Source organism: Cylas formicarius, unplaced genomic scaffold, assembly GCF_029955315.1.
Source record: "Cylas formicarius isolate icCylForm1 unplaced genomic scaffold, icCylForm1.1 PGA_scaffold_1__22_contigs__length_36826433, whole genome shotgun sequence".
NCBI lineage: Eukaryota > Metazoa > Arthropoda > Insecta > Coleoptera > Brentidae > Cylas > Cylas formicarius.
The window spans coordinates 18,617,026-18,642,943 of NW_026844264.1; the positions used below are offsets into that span (position 1 = coordinate 18,617,026).

Below are 25,918 nucleotides of genomic sequence, written 5' to 3' on the forward strand. Positions count from 1 at the left end.
AAATTTAATTAATTACAAAACCGATTCTAAAAACCTTAACAATATATATCATTCAATTTTAAACTAACAAAATTAAATTATCCAATATAATAAAAAATAATAAAAAACATCCGTACCTGTTCTGCCGTATAAAATATTCGCTGACAAATTATTTTTATTTTTTATATATTAACACAACGTCAAATGTCATTAATTGTTATATATGTCACCTATACAAAAAAAGAATATTTTGAAAAAGATCGAAATTACAATCGAAACGTTAATAAATATTTAGAAGAATCACATTAATTGTTTTCGAGAGACCGAATACCCAAGAGAAATTGAAGAAAATATACACGCGACGGTCCAAGAAACTACATCCAACAAAAATTCATATATATATATATATATATATATATATATATATATATATATATATATATATATATATATATATATACAATTTCTGGCTTGTCAAATTAGAATTGTAGGTATAGTTTAAAAAAACTTAAGGATCTGTTTCACTTGGTACATGAAAGCAATTCTTTTTGGTGAATAAAAATCCGATCAACAATAGAAGGTTTTCACGAAATGATATTTTGCAAGTGATTGCCGGCATGTGAGTGATATATACTTTTTTGAAGAATCTGTTGCGGATTTTTTAGTTACTGGACTTTAAAATTTTGAATAGAATAGAAATATAGAATAATTTCTATGTACCACCAAGTACTTAGTCATCCAATCTCGATTTTGGCCTGTTCAAGACAAGAAATATTTATGCCATTTGTGACATCATTATTCAACGAACAGTTTGCAATATTATAATGTTATATAACATTCTTTAAAATAAGAAATTATACATTTCAAATCAGTCGAAAGTTCATTTTTTTAATTGTACCAGTAACACATTTTAAGCTGATTTTCCAGTTTTTATTACTTAAGCAGACATATTTCACAATGTCGAATGCGATCCATTGTTTAGATTAAACTCGTAATTCAAAATTGTTGGTGTAAATGTCGAGATCGGAAAAACAAAATAATGTTACATGTGTGTTAACGAATAATTTATTAAGGAATCTGATAAAAATACACCTATTCACAAACAAATCATTCGTTTGGTTTCTGACTGCTAATTGGATTCCATATTTGTAGTAGATTTAATTTGCTGCATGCACGCGCACAGTCTGGTGGCAATGACATTTAGTGAATGAGTTCCCATACCCAAGAGGTTTAGTAACGCACAAAGACAACCATCTTTTTTATGTCCACACGTTTAACGCCGTGAATTGTGCGTAGTGATGTAAATTTATTATAACTAAACCGCGAAAGTTTATGGAAACCCTACCTTTTTTTAATCATTTGAAATATTGCGTTTATTAAAATTGTTTTTTTATGCAGTTTGCTGCGTTCATGGTTTTAAAAGACGTGACGATCTTAGTCAGTTAAGTGAATTTGTGTTAGATTATCATGATATGGTGGAGCGCTCCTGAGAAGGGAGTTGGGGCGTTTTTTTTTTTAAAGAAAGCAAGAACTCGCTACCATCTTTTGATGTCGGACAATATCAATATGTTATAGATATACACGAAAATAACAAAATACTTGGTTCTAATAGGTGAAGCTCAATTTGAGCTTAAGTTGGCTTTGTCAATATATTATTTTTTTTTAACAATATGAAATCTTTCGCTTAAGTTTTTCAAAGTTTTTAAACATAAGTGTCGGTTATTCAGATTAAATATTCATCACTTCATTTATAAATTTTAGAAATTTATGTAACAACTTGAATTTAGCATACACCGACTAGTTTTAAAAATATAAAGTTCTTCTATATAATTTTAAATTGACCTTTTGCTCGTATAAATTATTTAGATATATACTTAGATAAATACTAAAAAATAAAATTTACTACTTATTTACTTACGTTAAGTTATAGCTATTTTGTTTGATTTTATCCCAGTTTTGTATTGATACGGTGGTAATTTTACCATAAAAATGGAGATATTTTTAAATTAAATATTTGTATAATTTTGTTTAGACCATTCTACCAATTGAAAACTTTAATTTTTGAGAGCAGGAAAATACATGCAAAAAATATTTATTATTTATATATTTATATTTTGACTAAAACATTGACCAGTAATTTTTGATAATTTCCTTTTTCGGAGGTGTTACTAAAGTTAAATTAAATATAAATATGTAAATTTTTACCATTGTTAAAGATCAGTCATAAATAACAAATTTTATTAAGAAGCTGATATTTCCATTATTTGCGTTAATTTTATCTATCCAAAACTAGTATTTTTATTATTATATACATAGAAGTGATCAAGAATGCAAATTTAAATTAGATTAAGTTACTTTAGTTACTTTAAAGCTAATTCTAGACGAAGAAAATTCATTACCAACTTAATTTAATTTGTAATTTGTATAGGAAATTTTTCGTATTTTAGATTTTGGTGTGCGGTTGTCTGCTTTTCTTTATAGCAAATCATACAACAGTTTAACCATTTTTTATAAAGAAATGACAAAATTCTTAAAAATTTCTTCAGCTTATGAAGTGCATGAACATGTTAATTGTTGCTGCCTAAAATAAACACTTAATCTAAACAAAATTATGGCACATATGCTTTTCTAGCCTTACATACATTAAAAGTATAACTACTTCAACACCGTCTCATGACATTTTTTGGTCTGTATCTAGTTTTGTAAAAATAGAAGGATCCATCTACTACACACCAAATTTTGGTACTTTGTCCAAGAGCCCGGATATATTACATACAAGACGTAGGTAATGAATGCAGTATTAATAAATAGTGTTCTAAATACATACCTCTCAATACTTTTAGAACGTACTTTGGAAGTCCCCAACCTTTCAACGAGTCTTCTATAATTATTGTTGTATTGACAACCCATACTCCTTACACCGGTAAAACCTAAAACTACACTGTACAATTATATACTATAATGGAAAGTATAATTTAAAAGGATTTTCAAATTGACGATATCAAACTTATTACTCAATGATATCATAATTTTGAGACAATTATTTTATAGACTTATATTTTCTCCCATTGAAAATACGGCACAGCCATATTCTTAATTCGAAACCGTGTTACATTTTGTCGTTTTCATTTGAACATTTGAATATAAAACAGAAAGAATGTAGTACATTTTCAAAAGAGGTACATTTTTTCTCCTTCTAAAATTATAAGTCATCATTTTAAGGCAATACTTTCCAAATAAAGAGAGGATGTAATCTCATAATTTGGATTTTCAATTTAGGAATAAAATCTTGAAACATTTTAAAACAAGACTATTTACTACAATGAAAAATATATGTTGAAAATATCGTACTTATTTTTAATGCATTTTGAATTTCTTAATTTTATAAACACCATTTTAGTAACAGGTTTGTTTTGACACGAGCGGAGCGAGAGCTTAATTGATGACTGAAGAAATGTTGGGGATATTTTTGCAAAATAGCATGAATCGTTCATTGAGTGACGTGTGGTGTGGTCGTCAGAACTGACAAACATCAAAACGTGATTGTTAAAATCTACCGAAAATATCCGATTGTTCCCAAACCCTTTACGAAGTACGTAAATGTCCGATGTGGCTCCCGACTGTGAGCAACGAATGCACTTTTGTGAGCAAAATGAAATTATTAAAAAATCGTATTTTGTTTTATTCTAAATTAATTTTTTATTTATGTACTCATTAATTTTGTCTTTTTAACGATATATATGATTTGTTGTTGGATCGATGTTTCAGATAAGTTACATAAATTTACATTTTTAAAAATTTAACATTTGCTATTTTTTTAAAATATTTGTCTTCTAGAAGTAAACGTCATTTAAAATAGACCCCGACAATCACTGCCGCTGTTAGCTAACATGTTTCGAGTTAGACAGCGAAAAATTGAATACTTCGTTTATAATAGTTTTCGCAATTTTAAAAAAATGCGAAAAATATATATTATGTAACAATAAACTATTAAAATCTAACCTTGTTTCTAATTAAAATAGTAATTGAACTGAACTGAATTACAATTTCTATATGACAGCGCACCACTACAACAAAACATGAAGTTGCGGATTATAAAATAGAAATTTTAGGGATTTCTTTCTCCCAATATCAGCTAAAATTACGATCAAAATTGTTATTACTTTGTAAAAGATAATTTTTCCACAATTTTAAATTACATTCACTTCGACTAGAGAAATAATGTCTTAGAAAGCTTTGATAAAATCAGTTTATTTAAAAAAATAACTTTTCATTATTCTTCAACACGCAGTTCCAAATCGTTGAAAAAAAAAAACAAACATTTTTTAATATGTTAATAGCAACATGACGTATGATCTGTCAATACAAATTAAAATGAGACACAACTGACGTCTTCAGATGGAAACGAAAGATGAATAATAAACATATTACTGTAGTTCTCTAAATTGCTGCGGTATTCCATGCCGAAACCCTCAAGAATACCGTTTTCTAGTACAATGATTAAATATCTAGTAAAGTTGAAGCTACTGCAGGCTGTCTTCGACAAACTAATCCAACCGTTCAAGCATGATGAGCAACGCCATTTCATTTATCACCAATTGAGTATGGGTGGGAAGCGAAAAGCCGAAGGCCAAGCATTACACTCGATGTGCAAAGGCTTCTTCACCAAGTTATAGGATACCTCGAAGTGTTGCAAAATGTCAAACTTTGCACAGCGGTACCACACATCAATTTGTTTTTATCAATCCTCTTCTTAAGTCTAGTTTACTATACTTGGTGCCACTTTTATATTAATGTTCCCGGAAGAATGAGATTTCCGGGATGACAGGTACAGAAATTATTCTTGGAACGTAAAGTAAATATTTGGCACTACATTTTTACCTTCAAATGTTGAATCACAATCAATTTAGAAAATACAACGAACAGCATATTTAATATTAATATAACTTGTGGTTTTTGATAATAATAAGAATATATATATATATATATATATATATATATATATATATATATATATATATATATATATATATATATATATATATATATATATATATATATATATATATATATATATATATATATATATATATATATATATATATATATATATATATATATATACATATATATATATATATATATATATATATATATATATATATATATATATATATATATATATATATATATATATATATATATATATATATATATATATATATATATATATATATATATATATATATATATATATATATATATATATATATATATATATATATATATTTTCACGTATTGATTCACGGATGGAAAAATGTGATGACACTATATTCCGGGATATCATCCGTTCGCTCGTTGAACTCCGACTGGAATCTTGCATCCGACTGGAATCCTGCAGACGTTTCGCCAAAATCTCACTTGGCATCTTCAATGCTCGCGCTCCCAAAACACTTCGAAGTGTTTTCGGAGCGCGAGCATTGAAGATGCCAAGTGAGATTTTGGCGAAACGTCTGCAGGATTCCAGTCGGATGCAAGATTCCAGTCGGAGTTCAACGAGCGAACGGATGATATCCCGGAATATAGTGTCATCACATATATATATATATATATATATATATATATATATATATATATATATATATATATATATATATATATATATATATATATATATATATATATATGTTGGGGTTGCTGACGAAGGACCACCCTGTTTCCAGGGACGAGATTGACGACAATTTGAGTGGATTATAATTACTGTTTTATTTTTAAGAAACACTTAGAAACGAAGAAAACTTAATAACAAATTCTGTGACGGCTCGCTTTGCTCTTCCCGACTTCTCACCCTCGCTCCGTCTCGCTTCTTTCTTCCGACCGTCTCTGTCGACGTCTTGCAAAGCTCTTTTTGGCTCTCGTCGTGCCGCCCCGCAGTCGCGCTAGGTTCGCACTGTTAGCCTTGTTGCCGAGTCTTTCACAAAGTCCAACAATATATATATTGAATATAATGGTAGAAAATTGTGTATATTGTATATTTGAAAAATAATTTTACTACGCATCTCTGTAAATTACCTAATTATGCACAGATCTAGCGTGCGGGAAGCATTACTTTACCAAGTGAGGTTTTTATATCACGGATCCAAGCCGCTTCGTGCATTTTCGGGATATTACTGCACGGGTTTGGAAGCAATCAGATGTTTTCGGAGCGTTTACCGCACAGCTTGAATGCACAAGCACAAATACATTCACTGACATGACCGTCAGAACTGACAAATATCAAAATTCAAGGTGTGGGAAATATCTCCGAAAACATTCGATTGCTCCCAAATCCATGCGGTAAAATCCCGGAAATGTTCGAAGTGGATCGGAACCGTGGGAAAGGAAACTGACGTGATAAAGTGGCACTTCCGGTACGCTAGATCATCGTAATTCGGCAATTTACAGACGGGAGTAGAAAAAGTATATTATGCAACACGTTTGGGAAACTTTTTAAGTCGCTCCGTTCGTGCCAAACTCCGGACTCAAATGCCGTTTACCTCACTTGTTGCATAATATACTACGAGTACTAAAAGCCTCAACGTCAGTGTCCCAAGGATCAGTTTTAAACGTTTGCCCACAATGTTTTTTCACGATTGCAGGAAATAAAAACTAATATATTTTTAATATTTCTTTTATCATGGTCATTTTAAGTGATAATTTTTAAATTTAATTTGCTTTTTCAAAATATGATTTGACAAGTTTTAAATTTTCATTAAGGACTATACAAAATGTATATCTTACAGTGGTCATCGGAAAACTGTTATTGTATTTATTAAGAATAAATTAGTGAATTTCGTTTCCTTTGACTTCATATAGCAGGCATTTATTTAAGAAGTTTTCGAAAATTTGCTCCACAAAATTTCGTTGTCGCTTATCTTTGCTCAATTCCGATAAAAGAAAAACGAAAATGAAAATGAAAAAAGCCTCAAGGTTAACCCTGAATAATTCAATACAATTAACAATTTATGGCTCGCGTTGTCGTATGCATATGACATGCTTTACTTATTCAACGGTGCGGCAAAATTGCGCATTTTTGTCGTCGGCGTCCAGTTTACACTTATCACCATCATTTTGTATAAAAAGTGTCTATAAACAAATAAATCCAAAATGTTAGTCCCTCGGGATATGCGATGCTATTTCACAGTTCATGTTCAAAATATATCGGTAGTAGTGAATAAGTACAATATAGGCTTCCCCCACTCCTCTCCCTTTTGTGGGCGTGTCCTCCTTCCCCACGACTCTCTAGCTCCTCCCCCTTTACCCATAATCCCTTGAAACTGGCTCCCATTGGATAAGCAAGCACCAATGGGGTTTAATCAATCTCCCCACCTCTAGTTTGCGATGGCGGCGAAGCCAATCAGAGCCCAGATATTTTCCCACCCTTAAGAAAAGCAATGCCGTCAATGAGACTTGATCATATTGTTCGCGTGACCATCTGCACCCTCTAGCGGTTCGAATGTAAACTAGTGTCCCCTCTTGGAATAAGATTTTCTTTAATAAGGTAACCCCACCTAGTGAATATTGACCAAAACATTTATTTTAAAAACATATACTTCTGCGAATGTGTACCCTCGCGGGTACAAACTGTACTTTTATTGCGCACAAAGGACAGGGGAAATAAAGACGAAAAGTGTTGGATTTCTTTTCTCGGAACTGGAAGCTGGCAGGCACCAGCAATAATATCTGCAAAACAAAAACCTGGTTAAAATTTTCATTAATAAAGTAGGATATTAGAAACCATATACCTTTTTAATTAATAAGCCATCTACCGTGCGTTAACTTCATACATATTTCCGCATGCTTCTGTTTTAAGGTATCGTGAAATATTTGACTATTTATCTGGGAAAAGTTCATATGTCGAAAATATTATGTGTATGTGGCCGTGGTAGGCTTTCTTTGCTATTATAATTTTATTTTTATTATTTAATATTTACAAAATTAATTTATCTATCTTATTGATGATTTTGATTTTCTTTGCTATTTTATTATTTGTTTTTATTATTTAATATTTTCAAAATTAATTTATCTATCTTATTGATGATTTTCAGATATCGCAGTCAACTTTACTATTTCATCAATTTCTTTTATTTATTGCTGATCTTTGAGAATAGTGTACATACTTTTTTTCGTAACTTATCTGTATCTACCCTTTAATTTCCTATCAAGCCATAAAGCAAACTCGAAAGGCATCTTAACTAAAAACTCATATACTTTAAAGCTGCTGCTACTACTACATAAAAGTGTGTTTCTATGCCAATCTCAACAACAATGAAATCTGGACGCTTATACTAATTACTGTAATACTCTTCTCTGCTAACGCTCTAGGAGACGCTATTTGAACCCTGTTCAAAGAAAAACTTCTACAGCCCAAATAACCTCTCTGAACCACACTTAAGCGCATCACTCTTTCACTGTCTTGAAGCCTTCAGATTAATATTCCGTACTAACTACGTATGCCATACACGAAACGTTCTCTTTTCTAATTTTTTTCTATGCGCTACATTAACGAACAGGATCTAAACTTTTCTGTCTGTGTATTTTGTTAGCCACCTTAAAAAAATTAAAAAAAGGTATGCGAACCTAGAGGATATTTTCCATATTTTTCACAAATGGTGACAACAATTAATGCAAGTATTATTTTTAATAATAACCCATCTTTCGCTATGACACGAAAACATCGACTTTTTAATTCTAACTTTTCTCATAGAGCTTCCCTTTAGTCTCTATCTGTTCTCTAACTAAATCCCCACCTTTTTGAAAAACCAACCTCTAAAAATAGTTAATTTTCTCTAATTTAAATTTGTACGTTTTCCGCAATATGTGTGAATATTTTCGCTAGAACATTTAGTTACTTAGTACATGTCCTAATCAATATTTTAAAAATATAATTCTAATGATACGTGTTTACGATTTGAAGATAACGAAACATTCCCCAGTTTCATAAATGAGAGCTCACTGCCAAACTACCAAACATCACAGTACAAACTACCGTACTACGCCCCCCTGGACAAAATCAGGTCAGTTAGCGTCATTAATTCTACCTGCGTTAACGAATAACGTATTGTTAATTAAGGTTTAATACGTAGAAAATTTAAGTAACAAATAATTGCAATGAAACTCACTAACATCATAAATTATTAAAAAAAAATTAGAACAGTTGGAATTTACTGGAGTAACCAATTTGGCACTAAAAATGGAAATTTTCGATACTCTACTAGGTGCCTACAATAAATTTTACTATTATTTTTAATGCAGAGACACAACGATTTTCTAGTTCTGAATTTGATCAGGGGTATATGACCATAGTTTACGCCGACTCTAAAAGGCATGCAGTCTATTGTTTTTGAACGCCCCATTTTGTGTATTATGTTCAAAACAGAGACTCTCTGGGCTTATGACTACAGCTACCAGCTACTACTTTCAATAATATTAACACAAAAAAAAGTAGGTGGGATTTCTATAATACGTGCAAAGTTTATGTGAAACTGACTGGAAGACAGAGTAATGCACCAATATGTTACTAAACATATTTCGATAGAATTCCGTAAGAGCTTACCTCCAAGTTTCCTCATTTAGTCAGTCAAAGCATCAAATGGGAAATTCCAATCCAACATATGTAGTGGTGGAAATATATCAATCGCCTACGTTACCGACGGTACCCGAGTGAAGCTTCTGCGTCTTCTTTACCCCACATGCCTACTTAAAAGATACTGGTCTAAGTCTCAATATTCCTGTTAAAAAAAGAGAGGTTCTATATTGCCATAACTATGTGTTTTCAAAATTTTACCTGAATGGTTCGTGATTCCTTATATATGCAGTGTTGGCAGCAATGTGGCGACGACTACGCTGAAACTTTCCATATCTCGTGTCCCCATGACTGGTCTGTTTCATATATCAAACCTCACCTCGCACGGGTTTGAACCTCCTTTAAAAAAAAAAAACAGGCAAGACTTATACTTATATCAAAGTAATACGAGGAACTTATATTTTATGCCAAAACTTATTTCATCACCTCCAAAGGGGAGTAGGGGTTTCTAAAGTATGGTAGGTACATCTCTTTCATTTTTTAATTAAAAAAGTGACACAATTACGCGACGTAACTCGATCCGGATCGTTAACGCGTCTCAAGATGGGGGTTTAGAGATGCTGAGGTCATTAAATTGATTCACTATTACCAGTACACACTGAAACCCCTTATTTCCAAAATAAAAAAATTGTTAACTGTTAACACAACAAAAAAAACTATTTTCTCACCAATTATATTTCTGGGTCGTTTTCAGAATTTGTCCAACGTAGAATCCCAAGAGGATAGGGCCGCATTTTCGAAAAATGTTCATGTCTCCCCACTATGCATTTGTACAAGAAGCAGGGCCGGATTAACAGCAATTATATTCTTGTCAGTCAACATACAGCCGCCGATTGAATTCTCGGATTCTGCTTTACTAGTTGCCATGGTCTGTCAAATATGTTACTTAAAAATTGTATATTTTTTTTTTACAAATAATATACCTTTCCTAAAATAATTCCGCCTTTGTCAAGTGGGACACGGGCACGTCTGTCCGCTTTGAAAAGCGCAGGCGTATGTATCTTCCAAAATGATCCAAGCAGGCCCGGATTGCCAGCAAATACACAACTCCCCGATTCAATTCTGAGATGTTGCTTCACGAGTTACCATGATCTGTCAAATATTTTAATTAAAAAAAAATCTATTATTTAGCAACAATATACCTTTTTAAAATAATTTCGTCTTTTTTCAAGTTCAACAGGACACGTGTGTTCGTTTCAGTTGGACAAGGGCACGTCTGTCCGCTTTGAAAAGCGCGGCGTATGTATCTTCCAAAATGATCCAAGCAGGCCCGGATTGCCAGCAAATACACAACTCCCCGATTCAATTCTGAGATGTTGCTTCACGAGTTACCATGATCTGTCAAATATTTTAATTAAAAAAAAATCTATTATTTAGCAACAATATACCTTTTTAAAATAATTTCGTCTTTTTTCAAGTTCAACAGGACACGTGTGTTCGTTTCAGTTGGACAAGGGCACGTCTGTCCGCTTTGAAAAGCGCGGCGTATGTATCTTCCAAAATGATCCAAATTGTTAACCTTTTTTTGATTCCTCGTTCCCCGATTCAATTCTGAGATGTTGCTTCACGAGTTACCATGATCTGTCAAATATTTTAATTAAAAAAAAATCTATTATTTAGCAACAATATACCTTTTTAAAAATAATTTCGTCTTTTTTCAAGTTCAACAGGACACGTGTGTTCGTTTCGAAAGGTTTCGTAATCTGTAGCTCTGTCGAATTCTCCAAAATTCGTTAAACCTTCAGATATTTTCAAAATTTGTCCAACGCAGACTTCCACTCACGCAGTTTCGAAAACTTTCTGGTCTCCCCGCCATGCATTTGTACACGAAGCCGTTCTGGACTATCAGCAAACAGCACATCCGTCATTTTTCTTCTCGGATTCCGCTTGACGAGTTACATCGATCTGTCAAATATTTAATGTAAAACAATCTTATCTATTACTTTTACCCAATATTAAGTACCTATTCAAAATTAGTAGCGCCTTTTCGAGTTCGAAAGGTTTCGTAGCCTATAGCCCTGCCGAAATGGCATTGCATTTGTACACGAAGCAGGGTCGGATTGTAAGCAAACAGCACCCCGGTCACTTTTCTTCTCGGATTCTGCTTGACGAGTTACATCGATCTGTGGAATATTTAGCGTAAAAAAAATTATCTATTACTTTTACCAAAAATGAAGTACCTATTCAAAATTAGTAGCGCCTTTTCGAGTTCGAAAGGTTTCGTAGCCTATAGCCCTGCCGAAATGGCATTGCATTTGTACACGAAGCAGGGTCGGATTGTAAGCAAACAGCACCCCCGGTCACTTTTCTTCTCGGATTCTGCTTGACGAGTTACATCGATCTGTGGAATATTTAGCGAAAAAAAAAAATTATCTATTACTTTTACCAAAAATGAAGTACCTTTTTTCTTTAAAACAGTTCGTCCTTTTCGAGTTTGAAAGGTTTCGTAGCCTATAGCCCTGCCGAAATGTCATTGCATTTGTACACGAAGCAGGGTCGGATTGTCAGCAAACACCACAAGCGTCACTTTTCTTCTCGGTTTCTGCTTGACGAATTACATTGATCGGTCAAATATTTAATATAAAAAATATCTATTTTACCAAAAATACGTACTCTTCTAAGATAAATTAGCTCTTTTCGAGTTTAAGAGGACACGTATGTCAACTGTAGGATGTTTTATTTTTATATTTTCCAGTGTCTATAAATTAATAAACAACAGAAGCTTCCGAATACAAAAATTTCAACATGAGTTTTTTTTTCTTGAAACTTAAAAGTTCTAACCCCTAAAACCATATTTTTAATACGCTGGCGGACGTATAACAATCCCCAAAAATTACCATATTTAAATTGTTACTATTGACATATTTCTATTCCGAACTGAACTCAATACATGCAAAAAAAAAACTAGCGAATGTTATTTATTATCTCCGATGGGTGGATGATTGAGAAACGTTTAAATAAATCTACCTTTCTGTCTCTGTTTTTCTATATAGGTCACTCATTCTCTCTATCTGTTACTTTCCACAATCCGAATTTACACTAGGCCCCCCAAAAATCTTGTAAAATTTTATCTGCTTAACTTCTTCGCGTTGTTCATATGGCTGAATTTTTTGGGAGATATATCGTGCGTTATTTGTATTAAAATTCTGTTTCCTTTTTACCTACTTCAAAAACGTAAGCGAGCATTTTTGGTTGTTTTATTAAACAAAAATTGATACTAAACAAGATCCGTCTCTCCGACCTCAGCCTCCTTTGATCACTCCCCAATTTTTTTTAATTAAGTATAGAAACCTCGTCGAACATATACATAATACTAGGTCAAAATGTTACGCGGTTACTCATTAAAGTCGCAATTCCGAAAGCTTCTTACCTATCTTTTTCCAGTCTTTTTTGTTTTATTTATCCGTATATGAAACACACATTGAACACAAAACTTAAACTCGTTGACGATATTGCATTAAGCAACAAACGCGTATAACAGAAACGAACCCTTAACACAAACGCTTCTTTAAACTTCGACTGACACGTGAAACAACCCGCATTCCTACGAAAGGCAGGTAAACCAAGCAGGTCAAATTTTAAGCTACCCTCCAGTGTCGTCATAGGTTGGGGCATAGTAAATAGCGAATACAACAAAGCGGTAATTTATAATAATTTAATGTGCATTTTATTTAACTTAAGTTGTTTTGTAGAAAATGAGATATTTCTACAATTAATCAATATACTACGAGTACTTTTCCGCTTAATTACTATTTTTGAGAAACAAAAGGAAACGTTAGATTCCATTCAAACTTTTTCGGTTTTCATGATATCTCGCGTTTATTTAGAAGCTAATGGCCTGTGGCCTTAACCAGACGTTTCCAAAGCCTGGTTCTTAACAAACACGAAAAATAGAGTTATATTGCCACCGAAAATCTGAATTTATGTTTAAAAATGTAACTTCCCGTATTTAAACTATTGCCTGCATTGGCGCCTATATTTTATAGTTTTTTTTTATCCTATTTTTTTTGTTTTGCTTGCAAATGTGTGTCCATTTTTCGGGTACTGGATTTTTTTTTCTCAAATTATTACAAATTACTCAAAACGGAGTTAAAAAGAGACGAGGAGAAAAGGGAAGAAGAACCCTTATTTCTCCGACACTGACCTCCGATGTTTATAAAAATTGACGCCTTGACACCCCCCCCGTGAATATTTTACAAAGGATTTTTAAAATTTAACTTCCAAATAACGCATACTCTCGCCTAGTGTCACAGTTTTGGGCCCCATTTTGCTATGGTTAGACAGGTTTATTCTTGTACATTGTCGGGACAAAAGAAGCATCTCCTTCATCCAAATTGACTTTTTCATACCTAATACAACAGCTGCCGGGCATCATCTCGCCTTAATTGTTTCTATTGAATTAATTTTAGTTACAAAAAATTAGATGATCGTCAAAATTGGCATAAAAAGATAATCAAGATTTAATTAAAACAAGAATATGCACAAAAGAAAAGAGATAAACTCCGACACGGGAAACAAGGAAATATCGCTGAAACGGCAACTGATCTAGCGCGCGCCTTTTTTAAAAATAATAATTTTTTCAAAAGAATTCTAGGCTAAGCTAAATACCTGGTGCAACAAAATATTGAAGGATCTTCATGATCCTACCTGTGAGCGAGTAGAAAATTATTTGCAAAGAGGATAAAGGTATATCTTAATATAAATAGTTTCACTATTGTTAATATGTCCCCTTTTAAAATGGCGCATTATTTGATACGTACTTTTTTTTCTTGTCAGAGCTTGTCTAAAACAAAAGCGGGATGGATGGAGGTTCTCCGTCAGGTTTTTTTCCTGTCGAAACAAGTTTGTGCGGCGTTCGCTTTGGATCTGGGGAATGGGTGGGGTTATACATATATAAGCTATAAGAAATTTTAATTTTTTATTCAGTTTCCACTCATACAATTTCGTGATAAGTGCAGAGTGAGAAAAATGTCCGAAGTCGAAAATTATCCAACGCAAGCATTGGATTCGTGGGGAAGATTTGTGGTCAATGCGGAAATAATCCGCGAACAAAAATACATTTACGAGGTAGCAATTACGCTGCCGGAATTCGGACTAGAAATTACCTCAGGTCTTAGCCCCGCAAGAATCTTCGCTCCGGCAGTGAAAGTGAGCTTTCTCCCCTACGTTTTGTCGGAGAAAAGAAGCATTTCGTTCGACGAGATAGACTTCACAGAATTAATACAACAGCTTCCACTGTTATTGTTAGCAGGTCCGACTGGTAAAGTTATGTATTTAACCTGCTTCAAACTCAGCTGTCTACAATGTGATGGTGAAGTCTTGGTCAAGATTGAAAATAACGAGGGTATACTCTATATTTCGAAAGACTGGGTACAGGAATTAATTACCATAAGCAAATTGGTATTTAAAAGAATACGAGTACTGTCTCGTTTGAACTTTTACGAGTACTACGATAGAATATTGTATTTGACTATACATGAAAATTTGCTGGAAGACGCCAAAATCTTTCCGCATATAGAATATTTATGTTCTACAGAAGAGAGTGAGCAGAGCTACTGCATGGAGGACTACATGCGTTTTGGAAAAATGCAGATAAAACAAGATATCAACAAAAGGATAGCATGGGACATACCTGTGTTTTAATAGAAATTTACCTGTAAACTAATAATAATAAATGTTTTTTTAAAATTCAGTGTGTGTGTATGTTTTATCCTTACCCCCATAATAAATAGTAAAAAAAAATAACTTTATTAAAGAAAAAAAAATAACAACAAAATATAATCAAACAAAACATAGTACCACTGGAATGAAACCTTCAGAAATTACCCCAACAACGGAGATTCTCGCACATAATTTACCAAAAAAAAAAAATTTGCAGTGGAAAAGTCAAAGTTCAAAGCTGGCGATGCAGTGAGCATAATTCGCACAAAATCGGTTTTTGTAAATCGACTTCATAAAACGAAGCTTTGATTTAACGCCCCTCCATATCTTCCAAAATATACGTAAGAGGGAAGGAACCACTTACTTTAACAATCTTGAAATTTTCGGGGGTGTCCAATTAATTTCATAGCTTTTGTCAAAAACCGATTTTGTGCGAATTATGCTCACTGCATCGCCAGCTTTGAACTTTGACTTTTCCACTGCAAATTTTTTTTTTTTGGTAAATTATGTGCGAGAATCTCCGTTGTTGGGGGTAATTTCTGAAGGTTTCATTCCAGTGGTACTATGTTTTGTTTGATTATATTTTGTTGTTATTTTTTTTTTCTTTAATAAAGTTATTTTTTTTTACTATTTATTATGGGGGTAAGGATAAAACATACACACACACTGAATTTTAAAAAAACATTTATTATTATTAGTTTACAGGTAAATTTCTATTAAAACACAGGTATGTCCCATGCTATCCTTTTGTTGATATCTTGTTTTATCTGCATTTTTCCAAAACGCATGTAGTCCTCCATGCAGTAGCTCTGCTCACTCTCTTCTGTAGAACATAAATATTCTATATGCGGAAAGATTTTGGCGTCTTCCAGCAAATTTTCATGTATAGTCAAATACAATATTCTATCGTAGTACTCGTAAAAGTTCAAACGAGACAGTACTCGTATTCTTTTAAATACCAATTTGCTTATGGTAATTAATTCCTGTACCCAGTCTTTCGAAATATAGAGTATACCCTCGTTATTTTCAATCTTGACCAAGACTTCACCATCACATTGTAGACAGCTGAGTTTGAAGCAGGTTAAATACATAACTTTACCAGTCGGACCTGCTAACAATAACAGTGGAAGCTGTTGTATTAATTCTGTGAAGTCTATCTCGTCGAACGAAATGCTTCTTTTCTCCGACAAAACGTAGGGGAGAAAGCTCACTTTCACTGCCGGAGCGAAGATTCTTGCGGGGCTAAGACCTGAGGTAATTTCTAGTCCGAATTCCGGCAGCGTAATTGCTACCTCGTAAATGTATTTTTGTTCGCGGATTATTTCCGCATTGACCACAAATCTTCCCCACGAATCCAATGCTTGCGTTGGATAATTTTCGACTTCGGACATTTTTCTCACTCTGCACTTATCACGAAATTGTATGAGTGGAAACTGAATAAAAAATTAAAATTTCTTATAGCTTATATATGTATAACCCCACCCATTCCCCAGATCCAAAGCGAACGCCGCACAAACTTGTTTCGACAGGAAAAAAACCTGACGGAGAACCTCCATCCATCCCGCTTTTGTTTTAGACAAGCTCTGACAAGAAAAAAAAGTACGTATCAAATAATGCGCCATTTTAAAAGGGGACATATTAACAATAGTGAAACTATTTATATTAAGATATACCTTTATCCTCTTTGCAAATAATTTTCTACTCGCTCACAGGTAGGATCATGAAGATCCTTCAATATTTTGTTGCACCAGGTATTTAGCTTAGCCTAGAATTCTTTTGAAAAAATTATTATTTTTAAAAAAGGCGCGCGCTAGATCAGTTGCCGTTTCAGCGATATTTCCTTGTTTCCCGTGTCGGAGTTTATCTCTTTTCTTTTGTGCATATTCTTGTTTTAATTAAATCTTGATTATCTTTTTATGCCAATTTTGACGATCATCTAATTTTTTGTAACTAAAATTAATTCAATAGAAACAATTAAGGCGAGATGATGCCCGGCAGCTGTTGTATTAGGTATGAAAAAGTCAATTTGGATGAAGGAGATGCTTCTTTTGTCCCGACAATGTACAAGAATAAACCTGTCTAACCATAGCAAAATGGGGCCCAAAACTGTGACACTAGGCGAGAGTATGCGTTATTTGGAAGTTAAATTTTAAAAATCCTTTGTAAAATATTCACGGGGGGGGTGTCAAGGCGTCAATTTTTATAAACATCGGAGGTCAGTGTCGGAGAAATAAGGGTTCTTCTTCCCTTTTCTCCTCGTCTCTTTTTAACTCCGTTTTGAGTAATTTGTAATAATTTGAGAAAAAAAAATCCAGTACCCGAAAAATGGACACACATTTGCAAGCAAAACAAAAAAAATAGGATAAAAAAAAACTATAAAATATAGGCGCCAATGCAGGCAATAGTTTAAATACGGGAAGTTACATTTTTAAACATAAATTCAGATTTTCGGTGGCAATATAACTCTATTTTTCGTGTTTGTTAAGAACCAGGCTTTGGAAACGTCTGGTTAAGGCCACAGGCCATTAGCTTCTAAATAAACGCGAGATATCATGAAAACCGAAAAAGTTTGAATGGAATCTAACGTTTCCTTTTGTTTCTCAAAAATAGTAATTAAGCGGAAAAGTACTCGTAGTATATTGATTAATTGTAGAAATATCTCATTTTCTACAAAACAACTTAAGTTAAATAAAATGCACATTAAATTATTATAAATTACCGCTTTGTTGTATTCGCTATTTACTATGCCCCAACCTATGACGACACTGGAGGGTAGCTTAAAATTTGACCTGCTTGGTTTACCTGCCTTTCGTAGGAATGCGGGTTGTTTCACGTGTCAGTCGAAGTTTAAAGAAGCGTTTGTGTTAAGGGTTCGTTTCTGTTATACGCGTTTGTTGCTTAATGCAATATCGTCAACGAGTTTAAGTTTTGTGTTCAATGTGTGTTTCATATACGGATAAATAAAACAAAAAAGACTGGAAAAAGATAGGTAAGAAGCTTTCGGAATTGCGACTTTAATGAGTAACCGCGTAACATTTTGACCTAGTATTATGTATATGTTCGACGAGGTTTCTATACTTAATTAAAAAAAATTGGGGAGTGATCAAAGGAGGCTGAGGTCGGAGAGACGGATCTTGTTTAGTATCAATTTTTGTTTAATAAAACAACCAAAAATGCTCGCTTACGTTTTTGAAGTAGGTAAAAAGGAAACAGAATTTTAATACAAATAACGCACGATATATCTCCCAAAAAATTCAGCCATATGAACAACGCGAAGAAGTTAAGCAGATAAAATTTTACAAGATTTTTGGGGGGCCTAGTGTAAATTCGGATTGTGGAAAGTAACAGATAGAGAGAATGAGTGACCTATATAGAAAAACAGAGACAGAAAGGTAGATTTATTTAAACGTTTCTCAATCATCCACCCATCGGAGATAATAAATAACATTCGCTAGTTTTTTTTTTGCATGTATTGAGTTCAGTTCGGAATAGAAATATGTCAATAGTAACAATTTAAATATGGTAATTTTTGGGGATTGTTATACGTCCGCCAGCGTATTAAAAATATGGTTTTAGGGGTTAGAACTTTTAAGTTTCAAGAAAAAAAAACTCATGTTGAAATTTTTGTATTCGGAAGCTTCTGTTGTTTATTAATTTATAGACACTGGAAAATATAAAAATAAAACATCCTACAGTTGACATACGTGTCCTCTTAAACTCGAAAAGAGCTAATTTATCTTAGAAGAGTACGTATTTTTGGTAAAATAGATATTTTTTATATTAAATATTTGACCGATCAATGTAATTCGTCAAGCAGAAACCGAGAAGAAAAGTGACGCTTGTGGTGTTTGCTGACAATCCGACCCTGCTTCGTGTACAAATGCAATGACATTTCGGCAGGGCTATAGGCTACGAAACCTTTCAAACTCGAAAAGGACGAACTGTTTTAAAGAAAAAAGGTACTTCATTTTTGGTAAAAGTAATAGATAATTTTTTTTTTTCGCTAAATATTCCACAGATCGATGTAACTCGTCAAGCAGAATCCGAGAAGAAAAGTGACCGGGGGTGCTGTTTGCTTACAATCCGACCCTGCTTCGTGTACAAATGCAATGCCATTTCGGCAGGGCTATAGGCTACGAAACCTTTCGAACTCGAAAAGGCGCTACTAATTTTGAATAGGTACTTCATTTTTGGTAAAAGTAATAGATAATTTTTTTTACGCTAAATATTCCACAGATCGATGTAACTCGTCAAGCAGAATCCGAGAAGAAAAGTGACCGGGGTGCTGTTTGCTTACAATCCGACCCTGCTTCGTGTACAAATGCAATGCCATTTCGGCAGGGCTATAGGCTACGAAACCTTTCGAACTCGAAAAGGCGCTACTAATTTTGAATAGGTACTTAATATTGGGTAAAAGTAATAGATAAGATTGTTTTACATTAAATATTTGACAGATCGATGTAACTTGTCAAGCGGAATCCGAGAAGAAAAATGACGGATGTGCTGTTTGCTGATAGTCCAGAACGGCTTCGTGTACAAATGCATGGCGGGGAGACCAGAAAGTTTTCGAAACTGCGTGAGTGGAAGTCTGCGTTGGACAAATTTTGAAAATATCTGAAGGTTTAACGAATTTTGGAGAATTCGACAGAGCTACAGATTACGAAACCTTTCGAAACGAACACACGTGTCCTGTTGAACTTGAAAAAAGACGAAATTATTTTTAAAAAGGTATATTGTTGCTAAATAATAGATTTTTTTTTAATTAAAATATTTGACAGATCATGGTAACTCGTGAAGCAACATCTCAGAATTGAATCGGGGAACGAGGAATCAAAAAAAGGTTAACAATTTGGATCATTTTGGAAGATACATACGCCGCGCTTTTCAAAGCGGACAGACGTGCCCTTGTCCAACTGAAACGAACACACGTGTCCTGTTGAACTTGAAAAAAGACGAAATTATTTTAAAAAGGTATATTGTTGCTAAATAATAGATTTTTTTTTAATTAAAATATTTGACAGATCATGGTAACTCGTGAAGCAACATCTCAGAATTGAATCGGGGAGTTGTGTATTTGCTGGCAATCCGGGCCTGCTTGGATCATTTTGGAAGATACATACGCCGCGCTTTTCAAAGCGGACAGACGTGCCCTTGTCCAACTGAAACGAACACACGTGTCCTGTTGAACTTGAAAAAAGACGAAATTATTTTAAAAAGGTATATTGTTGCTAAATAATAGATTTTTTTTTAATTAAAATATTTGACAGATCATGGTAACTCGTGAAGCAACATCTCAGAATTGAATCGGGGAGTTGTGTATTTGCTGGCAATCCGGGCCTGCTTGGATCATTTTGGAAGATACATACGCCTGCGCTTTTCAAAGCGGACAGACGTGCCCGTGTCCCACTTGACAAAGGCGGAATTATTTTAGGAAAGGTATATTATTTGTAAAAAAAAAATATACAATTTTTAAGTAACATATTTGACAGACCATGGCAACTAGTAAAGCAGAATCCGAGAATTCAATCGGCGGCTGTATGTTGACTGACAAGAATATAATTGCTGTTAATCCGGCCCTGCTTCTTGTACAAATGCATAGTGGGGAGACATGAACATTTTTCGAAAATGCGGCCCTATCCTCTTGGGATTCTACGTTGGACAAATTCTGAAAACGACCCAGAAATATAATTGGTGAGAAAATAGTTTTTTTTGTTGTGTTAACAGTTAACAATTTTTTTATTTTGGAAATAAGGGGTTTCAGTGTGTACTGGTAATAGTGAATCAATTTAATGACCTCAGCATCTCTAAACCCCCATCTTGAGACGCGTTAACGATCCGGATCGAGTTACGTCGCGTAATTGTGTCACTTTTTTAATTAAAAAATGAAAGAGATGTACCTACCATACTTTAGAAACCCCTACTCCCCTTTGGAGGTGATGAAATAAGTTTTGGCATAAAATATAAGTTCCTCGTATTACTTTGATATAAGTATAAGTCTTGCCTGTTTTTTTTTTTTAAAGGAGGTTCAAACCCGTGCGAGGTGAGGTTTGATATATGAAACAGACCAGTCATGGGGACACGAGATATGGAAAGTTTCAGCGTAGTCGTCGCCACATTGCTGCCAACACTGCATATATAAGGAATCACGAACCATTCAGGTAAAATTTTGAAAACACATAGTTATGGCAATATAGAACCTCTCTTTTTTTAACAGGAATATTGAGACTTAGACCAGTATCTTTTAAGTAGGCATGTGGGGTAAAGAAGACGCAGAAGCTTCACTCGGGTACCGTCGGTAACGTAGGCGATTGATATATTTCCACCACTACATATGTTGGATTGGAATTTCCCATTTGATGCTTTGACTGACTAAATGAGGAAACTTGGAGGTAAGCTCTTACGGAATTCTATCGAAATATGTTTAGTAACATATTGGTGCATTACTCTGTCTTCCAGTCAGTTTCACATAAACTTTGCACGTATTATAGAAATCCCACCTACTTTTTTTTGTGTTAATATTATTGAAAGTAGTAGCTGGTAGCTGTAGTCATAAGCCCAGAGAGTCTCTGTTTTGAACATAATACACAAAATGGGGCGTTCAAAAACAATAGACTGCATGCCTTTTAGAGTCGGCGTAAACTATGGTCATATACCCCTGATCAAATTCAGAACTAGAAAATCGTTGTGTCTCTGCATTAAAAATAATAGTAAAATTTATTGTAGGCACCTAGTAGAGTATCGAAAATTTCCATTTTTAGTGCCAAATTGGTTACTCCAGTAAATTCCAACTGTTCTAATTTTTTTTAAATAATTTATGATGTTAGTGAGTTTCATTGCAATTATTTGTTACTTAAATTTTCTACGTATTAAACCTTAATTAACAATACGTTATTCGTTAACGCAGGTAGAATTAATGACGCTAACTGACCTGATTTTGTCCAGGGGGGCGTAGTACGGTAGTTTGTACTGTGATGTTTGGTAGTTTGGCAGTGAGCTCTCATTTATGAAACTGGGGAATGTTTCGTTATCTTCAAATCGTAAACACGTATCATTAGAATTATATTTTTAAAATATTGATTAGGACATGTACTAAGTAACTAAATGTTCTAGCGAAAATATTCACACATATTGCGGAAAACGTACAAATTTAAATTAGAGAAAATTAACTATTTTTAGAGGTTGGTTTTTCAAAAAGGTGGGGATTTAGTTAGAGAACAGATAGAGACTAAAGGGAAGCTCTATGAGAAAAGTTAGAATTAAAAAGTCGATGTTTTCGTGTCATAGCGAAAGATGGGTTATTATTAAAAATAATACTTGCATTAATTGTTGTCACCATTTGTGAAAAATATGGAAAATATCCTCTAGGTTCGCATACCTTTTTTTAATTTTTTTAAGGTGGCTAACAAAATACACAGACAGAAAAGTTTAGATCCTGTTCGTTAATGTAGCGCATAGAAAAAAATTAGAAAAGAGAACGTTTCGTGTATGGCATACGTAGTTAGTACGGAATATTAATCTGAAGGCTTCAAGACAGTGAAAGAGTGATGCGCTTAAGTGTGGTTCAGAGAGGTTATTTGGGCTGTAGAAGTTTTTCTTTGAACAGGGTTCAAATAGCGTCTCCTAGAGCGTTAGCAGAGAAGAGTATTACAGTAATTAGTATAAGCGTCCAGATTTCATTGTTGTTGAGATTGGCATAGAAACACACTTTTATGTAGTAGTAGCAGCAGCTTTAAAGTATATGAGTTTTTAGTTAAGATGCCTTTCGAGTTTGCTTTATGGCTTGATAGGAAATTAAAGGGTAGATACAGATAAGTTACGAAAAAAAGTATGTACACTATTCTCAAAGATCAGCAATAAATAAAAGAAATTGATGAAATAGTAAAGTTGACTGCGATATCTGAAAATCATCAATAAGATAGATAAATTAATTTTGAAAATATTAAATAATAAAAACAAATAATAAAATAGCAAAGAAAATCAAAATCATCAATAAGATAGATAAATTAATTTTGTAAATATTAAATAATAAAAATAAAATTATAATAGCAAAGAAAGCCTACCACGGCCACATACACATAATATTTTCGACATATGAACTTTTCCCAGATAAATAGTCAAATATTTCACGATACCTTAAAACAGAAGCATGCGGAAATATGTATGAAGTTAACGCACGGTAGATGGCTTATTAATTAAAAAGGTATATGGTTTCTAATATCCTACTTTATTAATGAAAATTTTAACCAGGTTTTTGTTTTGCAGATATTATTGCTGGTGCCTGCCAGCTTCCAGTTCCGAGAAAAGAAATCCAACACTTTTCGTCTTTATTTCCCCTGTCCTTTGTGCGCAATAAAAGTACAGTTTGTACCCGCGAGGGTACACATTCGCAGAAGTATATGTTTTTAAAATAAATGTTTTGGTCAATATTCACTAGGTGGGGTTACCTTATTAAAGAAAATCTTATTCCAAGAGGGGACACTAGTTTACATTCGAACCGCTAGAGGGTGCAGATGGTCACGCGAACAATATGATCAAGTCTCATTGACGGCATTGCTTTTCTTAAGGGTGGGAAAATATCTGGGCTCTGATTGGCTTCGCCGCCATCGCAAACTAGAGGTGGGGAGATTGATTAAACCCCATTGGTGCTTGCTTATCCAATGGGAGCCAGTTTCAAGGGATTATGGGTAAAGGGGGAGGAGCTAGAGAGTCGTGGGGAAGGAGGACACGCCCACAAAAGGGAGAGGAGTGGGGGAAGCCTATATTGTACTTATTCACTACTATCGGTGTAATCTATTTCCTTGCTAAACAGGCTAATAACGTGTTAAAAAGTTGATAATTTTACTTGTTTTGCTATAAATTACACGTTTCTATTATCGCGTGATGATGTATCGTCAAATGTTATTTCTCAGTATCTGATTCCATATTACGCATTAAATCAAATTTATTATATTTCGTCTATAAAAATGTATTAAATTAAATATTTGTATGTCAGACCGGCAGCTATAAGCCGCCGTGCACGCCGATAGAATTTATATTTCATTAAATTTTCACGCTAATTGGCATTCCGTGTGAAGTCATTGACGTGACTTACAGTTGTTTATTCGATTCGTAAAGGGAGGGCCATTGATATTTACAATATTCAAGCAAGGCGCGTTACCTAATTTTTAAGCAACAAAGACACTGACCTTGCATTGCTTACATAAATTAATTCCGTCTCAAATGTTTTCCTTGTGCGTATGTAAAATACTTACAAGCTTCGAGCCTATTCCAAATTGATTTGTAATGATGCTTGGAATATATTTAAAACGCAAAAACAAATAAAAATCAAGAACAGAAGAGTATAACTTTTATTAAAATTTGATATGTTTCCTTCTGTTAGAAATCAGAATTCGTTTGTTGTGTGCCTATTACTACCTCGAAAAAAATGTTTGCCGGGATAATCTTAAACACGTCAATAGTAACTAGGGTGGTGGGCATAACCATAACTTGGATACTTGCGAATAAAAAAAAAATAAAAGAGTGGATGTTTATTTTTCCAAGACTTGCAAAACATAACTTTATGAATATAAATTAAATAAATAACCAACATTCCAAGAATTAAGAATCAATAATATTTTCTTACAAGTTACAAAAAAACAACTTACTACCTAAAATAGAATAATAATAAATAATTTAATTAGTTTTACTTTTTATAAAATTTCTGGATTCCTCCTGCGTCGGTTTTTGCTAAGTCGAACTTGCTGACGTTTCGCCAATCTTGTTGGCTTCTTCACAGCTTGACTGAAACTAAAACCGACACAGGATGAATCCAGAAGTTCTGTAAAAAGTATTACAGTAGCATGTAGTTACTTTGAAAAAGTAATTTAATTAGTTAATACTATCATAGCTAACACTGTGTAATACAATAGATCAGTATAATAATCAAGAAACCCAAAACTTAGCTTTTATTCATTATATGATCTTTTACTCTCTATTTGAAGGTGCAAAAACAGTTTGGGAGCCACATGAGAAAAGGACAATCTTGTTGACGTACGCTGGTACGTGGTACGTTGTACGCTGAGTTACCTATTGTGTTGAGTTTCACAACTATGAGTAGCAGACTTAGAAATAAGCTTTACGTGTAAATATTGTGGAGTTCCGCTTCTAAATATTATGCCATAAAGCAAATAGAGCTTTAATCGATTTTGTATATTTACCCATTTTAGATCACCATAGATTTCAAAGTTTGAGACAAATTGTTCTATTGATGGTGCAAATGCAGGACTGTCCCTGCTTTCCTAACGTACAGATTTTCACTCGCTTCCACGATTACCATGATGGTGTCTTCATTTCGGAATACGATTTAGTCTCTAGAGTTTTTCTTTTCCTAATACCTCTCTAGTAAAGACTGAAAATTATAGTATCTACGCGTCTTCTTTTGTACATTTTTCGACATTTGGACACTGACACACTGGACGTGGCCATTAGAGAAATAATTTATCTCAATTTTAGTTATCGCTAATAGCTTATCAACATCTTTAGCTTTGACGATTTTTTACGTTTTTACTAAGGTAACTACTACTTGATCTGAGTATTGGATAGACATGATGTTCTATTTGCAGGTTTCACTTAAATTCAAATGCAATTGGTGAATTTTTCACTTAAAATTTGGAC

At 33.5% G+C, this 25,918-nt stretch overlaps 1 protein-coding gene and 2 long non-coding RNA genes across 9 annotated transcripts in view; 2 read left to right on the top strand and 1 right to left on the bottom strand.

Annotated features, from left to right (window-relative positions):
• LOC132697375 (gastrula zinc finger protein XlCGF53.1) overlaps positions 1–25,918 on the top strand; it is a 343,567-nt gene that overhangs the window by 14,447 nt on the left and 303,202 nt on the right. The gene's annotated exons all lie outside the window — the stretch shown is intronic.
• Positions 7,295–11,171, bottom strand: LOC132696747 (uncharacterized). 4 transcript variants are annotated; one of them, XR_009618074.1, is made up of 5 exons: positions 10,993–11,171; positions 10,747–10,942; positions 10,528–10,696; positions 10,273–10,474; positions 7,295–9,943 (listed from the first exon to the last, which is right to left on the bottom strand). It is a non-coding gene; the product is annotated as an uncharacterized LOC132696747 (long non-coding RNA). The 4 variants fall into 4 exon arrangements; XR_009618073.1 differs by having other exon boundaries at positions 7,295–9,749; positions 9,806–9,943; positions 10,528–10,942; XR_009618075.1 differs by having other exon boundaries at positions 7,295–7,701; positions 9,575–9,943; positions 10,528–10,942.
• LOC132696764 (uncharacterized) lies at positions 20,058–21,939 on the top strand. Of its 3 annotated transcripts, none has more exons than XR_009618080.1 (5): positions 20,058–20,236; positions 20,287–20,701; positions 20,755–20,956; positions 21,286–21,423; positions 21,480–21,939. It is a non-coding gene; the product is annotated as an uncharacterized LOC132696764 (long non-coding RNA). The 3 variants fall into 3 exon arrangements; XR_009618081.1 differs by having other exon boundaries at positions 20,287–20,482; positions 20,533–20,701; positions 21,286–21,939; XR_009618079.1 differs by having other exon boundaries at positions 21,286–21,939.